Raw genomic sequence first — 5,997 nt, forward strand, 5'->3', positions numbered from 1 at the left:
CAGCTAAGCTTCTCTCGGCTCTAGAAGAGGCTCCTCCTCCAGGCCCTCTGGGGCTGGCTGTGGCCCATACTTCCTCTTCCCCACCATGCAAATGTACCACAGCTGGGGAAGTACACACTCTCTGACTCTGGGTATTTGGGGTACACTGATTTGGCAGGGGCATTTGGGGACTTCCTCAATGTCAGTTCTTGGTGCCAGATCTTGACTGGGTATCAGAGACCTGCTCTCCATCAGAGACTGGGCCTCAGTGCTGACTCAGCCACCAGAGTGGGCTTACATCCTTGGGGAGTCACTTCACATCCACTGACTCATCACACCCAGTCTGCACCCCCTCACTGTCGAGACTTTACCCAACCTATTCCCTAGGCTGGGAGTGCAGGCCTCCACCTCACCTTCCTTCTCAAAGTCCTCTCTCAGATGCCACCTCCTCCAGGAAGCCTTCCTGGTACCCCCAACAAAGTTAGTGCTCACAGGCACTTGTGTCATATTAGAATGTGAGGGTTGGTTTATCCTTCTCTATTCCCCCTTTCCTGGAATTCTGGGCTGCACTTCTCTCACGCTTAGATCCCCAAGCCTACTTGGGCCTGGCACAGCCATTTCTCCCTACAGGGCTGCCAACCAGAGTGAGCATCACATTACAAATCTGAGCATACTCTTCCCTGCTTAAACTTTAACTGCTTCACCCTGCACTAGGAGAAAGTCCAAACTTCTAGTCCTGTCTGCCTCCAAAGTTCTGAACACCCTACTGGCTTCCCCAGCCCCCTCTCCCGGGCTGTTTCCTTCCCACACTGGCCTCTAGTCCATTTCTAGAATGTTCCAAGATGTCTTCCCCTCTTAGCCTTCATTCAGGCTGTTTCTGCTGGAATGCTCTTCCCTGTCTCCTTTAGGGCTCATCTTGGAAGTCACCTCTTCCGGGAGATCTTCCAGGAACCTGAACTCTAAATATGTCACCCTCTCTCTGTTATTCTCTCCCAGATCCCTGTACATTTGCTTTAGAGCATTGAGAACTATTGTAAGTCCATATTTGTTTGTATTTTTATATGTCTGACAACTGTCTTCCTAGCACGTTGCAAGTGCTCACCCAATATTCAGGGAATGAACATGATTTTGTGGCCCCTCTAACCTGTATGGCTATAGAATTCTGAAGGGAGCTCTCCCAAGAGAGCCACACCCACTTGTCACACACACACACACACACACACACACACACACACATTCACACTCACTCATGCATCACAGATGCAAAGTAGAAAGCAGCAGGAAGAGGGTATGGATGATGGGGAAGACATGCCTTCTGGCATCACAGAATGGGCCCTTCTGGCCCTCTGTCCCAAACCCAAGCTGAATTAGGACCCGCAGGGCTGGGACGAGGCTCTGTAGGGACAGAGCCAGCCCAGTGGAGCCTGGAATCAGGCTCTCCCAGTGTAGTTCTTTTGTTGTTTCCCAGACACAGAGACTGGGGATAAGAGTCATTCTTAGGATCCCAAGGGCTGTCTGGCTCACAAATGAAGGGCAGCTGGCAGCCTCAAGCCCTTCCTGTGAACCTCGTCCCCACTCCATCCAGCCAACTCAAGGGACCTTCTGCCCCACATAGAGTTCAGGGCAGAGCCCAAATCCCCAGGAGGCAATATGCTCTGGGCCCAGCACTACAGCCCTGACCCAATGAGGATCTGTCTCCCTTCCTGCAGCCTGGCCAGGGTCAAGGGCTCTTCAGAAACCAAAATTCTTTATGGACTCCTTGGGAAGCAGGAACAACATTGGAGGACAGAACAGAAGACAAGAAAGGAGAAAAATGGAGGGATGTACCCAACCAACTATTTATCAAACAGGGCATTTGGAATACAGAGATAAACATGACAGGGTGAACACAAGTCAAAATTTCCCATCCTACTCCAGGCATATAAAAGCTGCGAGATAGTATATTTTTAAGTATTTTAACATATCAAGTCCAGCTCAAAAGCAAGAAAATGTAATTTTCAGATTCTAAGAGAAGGGAACCTATACCAGTGAGAGGCACCCCACACCCAGTGGGAAAACCAGGGGTAGAAATGGGCTCATAGGGCTAAGATCTTAATGCCTAATCGGGGACTGAAAGTGTGAAAAGTGTTAGTCACTCAGTCGTGTCCGACTCTTTGTGACCCCATGGACTGTAGCCTGCCAGGCTCCTCTGGCCATGAAATTCTCTAAGCAAAAATACTGGAGTGGGTTGCCATTCACTTCTCCAGGAGTTTTTCCTGACCCAGGCATCAAACCCAGTTCTTCTGCATTGCAGGCAGATTCTTTACTGTCTGAGCCATCAGGGACTAACCACCAGTCTCAGACTAGGTTCAGGCTCTAAGTCCTGCTCTGCTGGCAGGAAATCAAATCTGCACTCCCAGTTTGAAGCTGGGTGTCAGAACTGATTAAAAGAATAGAACATCTCCGCTATCAGCCTGGGATCACTGCAGGAGTTGAGATGCTCTCCCAGGACATGGGCAAAATGAGAGATACATATACAAGATCAGAGCCTCAAACCTAAAATATGCACTGGTGTCAGACCCAGGTCTAAGCTACCCACGCAGTATAGACATCCCAAGCTGAAGTATTAACATCAAAATACTTTGGATGCCATGAGCTTGCAAGGCAATAACAAAACTTCCCTGTAGACTTATAGACCAAAAATGCAAATTGTGGAAAGAACCTCTCCACTATGAAAAATAGCTTATGGACTCAGCATACCAAAGAATTCACACCCAAAGAACTAGAAATAATACAGGCAATGACTCTGTCCCAGTCATGGTGACTCAGGGTTCCCCATCCGGAGGATGAAACTAAACGAGCAGAAACAGGACAGGGTTACGTGTGGCAGGTGCCTGTGAGTTCCAAGAGGTGCAAGCACCTAGCTGTGGCTGGGGACCGGGAGGACGCTGGCTTGCAGCTGATCAGGAAAAACAGAAGTGACAACGATTTTAGCAAGGAAGTATGACCTAGCACTGGCATGCGATTGTATCACCATATGCACTTAGTTGAAAACATATATACAAACATGTTTATAAACATATATGAGTCTGTGTAGACAAGTGTGAGGGTATTTATATTATATATATTAAGAATATGCAATGTGTACAGTAGTGACATTGTAAGTTTGAGAGGATATATTTATTTATTACTGAAGCATAATTTATTTACAATATTGTGCTTGTTTCTGGTATAGAAAGTGATCCAGATATATTTTATATATATATATATGTAAATATCCATATATATGTATTCTTTTTCAGGCTTTTTCCACTATAGATTATTACAAGGTACTGAATACAGTTTCCTGTGTTATACAGTAGGTCCTTGTTCTTGATCTGATTTATATACAGTAGAGTATATCTGCTGGGCTTCCCAGGTGGTACTAGTGGTAAAGAATCCACCTGCCAATACAGGAGACATAAGACACTTGGGTTTGATCCCTGAGTCAAGAAGATCCCCTGGAGGAGGGCAAGGAAACCCACTCTAGTATTCTTGCCTGGAGAATCCCACAGACAGAGGAGCCTGGCAGAATACAGTCCACAGGGTCTCAAAGAGTCAGACATGACTGAAGTGACTTGGCACACATGCGCTTGTATCTGTTAATCCCACTCTTCTAATTTACACCCCTTTCCCCCTTTGGTAACCATAAATTTGTTTTCTGTGTCTGTGAGTCTATTTCTGTTTTGTAAATAAGGTCATTGTATCATTATTTTAGATTCCAAACATAAGCCATATCACATGATACTTGTCTTTCTCTAACTTACTTCACTTAGTATAATAATCTCTAGGTCCATCCATGTTGCTGAAAATGGCATTATTTCATTATTTTTATCACTGAGCAATAATATTCCATTGTGTTCCCCGAGGTGGCTCAGTGGTAAAGAATCCGCCTGCCAATGAAGGAGATGCAGAAGGCATAGGTTTGATCTCTGGGTCAGGAAGATCCTCTGGAGGAGGAAATATTCTTGCTTGGAGAATCTCATGGACAGAGGAGCCTGGGGGACTACAGTCCATAGTGTTGCAAAGAGTCACACACAACTGAGCAACTGAGCACGCATGCAATATTCCATTGTGTATGTGTGTGTGGGGGCGGGGGCGGAGATATATATATATATATATATATATATATATATATATATATATCTCTCTCTCACATCTTTATCCATTCATTTGTCAGTGGACATTTAGGTTGCTTTCATGTCTGGCTATTGTAAATACTGTTGCTATGAATATTGGGATGATTGTATTTTTTCGAGTTAGAGTTTTCATCTTTTCCAGATATACGCCCAGGAGTGGGGTTGCTGGATCACATGGTAACTCCATTTTTAGTCATTTAAGGAACCTCCATCCTCTTCTCCACAGCAGCTGCAGAGAGGCTATATTGAAATGCTGGAATCTGAGTGGGCATGAACTGAGCATAAACATGAATATATCCATAGCACATGAACTTGGGCATCCTTTTATCTGTGAAACAGGCTTACCAAATAGGGTTGTAGTAAAACTTAATGAGAAAAAATGCATGAAAAGTGCCTAAATATGGGAATATCTACATCTTGTGCCAAGTTTTCAGTGTGTATGTGTGTGTGTTGTGTGTTCTGTTTTGTGTATGTGTGTGTGTGTGTGTGTGTGTGTGTGTGTAGGGTAGGATAAACCCTCAGTTTCACCTTTCTGGGTTTCTCAAGATCTTCCTTTCCCATCCCCAGCTCCCTCCACTCCAAAAAGCCTCCTGGGGACCTGACTCAGCCACTGGGCAGCTGCCTCTGCCTCGGGGCAGCGGTCCAGGATTGTCCAGGGAAGGGCTGAAGGCCTGCCGTGGGCCAGCTTTTCCCCTCCCCAACTCCTTCTCTCCCTTTCTTCTGCCCATAATTCTGCTGAATCTGGCTATTTTCTCTGGCTCCTCATACACAGAACACTGCTGCTAATTTTATGCCCAAGCTCTGATACAGTGTAATTTGAGGCCAGACACTCTGTCAGCAGTGGCCCCGGTCCTGCTGTGATTCCTGTGTCCCTCACCCCCGCCACTGGTCTCCCGCTGCTGCTGCTGCTGCCGCCGCCGCCGCCGCCGCTGCTGCTGTGGTGAGAGAATGAGGCAGAGGAATTGCCAGGAAGAGAAGCCAAACCCTTCACACATTCCAAGCAGCACAGTTGTATTGAGTCTTTCTGAGTAGGTACAAAGAAATGCCTTAAGTGACTTCTTGCATCTTGAGAATTGACTTGTGATAACCTCCCCTCTCCACAGCCTGTGGGAAAAACTCACACACAAGCTATTCAACTGTTCAAATTGGTAGCTTCCGGTCCAGGCAGTAACGCTCACATGTTTTATTCACAGAAACAAGTTTGCAGGCCCTCCCTTCCCACCAGGTTACTTTGAATGTACACCCAAACCTAACAGCTCAGAGGTTTGAAGCCAAGAGGTCAGGAGGAAGAAAACTGCGAGTGTCAGTAGGAAGCAATGACAATAAAGTGACATTCTGACAGTAAGGTGCCAAAGAGAATGCTGAAAAATAGAGGCTCAAGGACTCAAAAACAAATGCTAGGGTCTTTTCTGGTGGTCCAGTGGTTAGGAATCCAACTGCCAATGCAGGGGACACGGGTTCAATCCCTGGTCCGGGAAGATCCCACATGGTGTGAGGCAACTAAGCCTGGGTGCGGCAACTACGAAGCCTGAGTTCTAGAGCCGCAGCTACTAAAGCCCCACCCACTAGAGCCCGTGCTCTGCAACAAGAAGCCTCCACAACGAGAAGCCCAAACACCACAAGAAGAGCAGCCCCTCCTCGCTGCAACTAGACAAAGCCCTCGCACAGCAATGAAGACCCAGCACAGTCATAAATAAATAAATAAGAAAGAAAATGGAAGACACTGAAGCTGTATATTAAAAAAAAATAAACCAGGGGCCACCCAGAGAAGGGGCATTGCTGCATTATGAAGGTTTACTAATATCCATTCAATAGGCTTCTCCAGAGGCTCAGCAGTAAAGAATCTGCTTGCAATTCGGAA

The sequence above is a fragment of the Bubalus kerabau genome, chromosome 1, assembly GCF_029407905.1.
Source record: "Bubalus kerabau isolate K-KA32 ecotype Philippines breed swamp buffalo chromosome 1, PCC_UOA_SB_1v2, whole genome shotgun sequence".
NCBI lineage: Eukaryota > Metazoa > Chordata > Mammalia > Artiodactyla > Bovidae > Bubalus > Bubalus kerabau.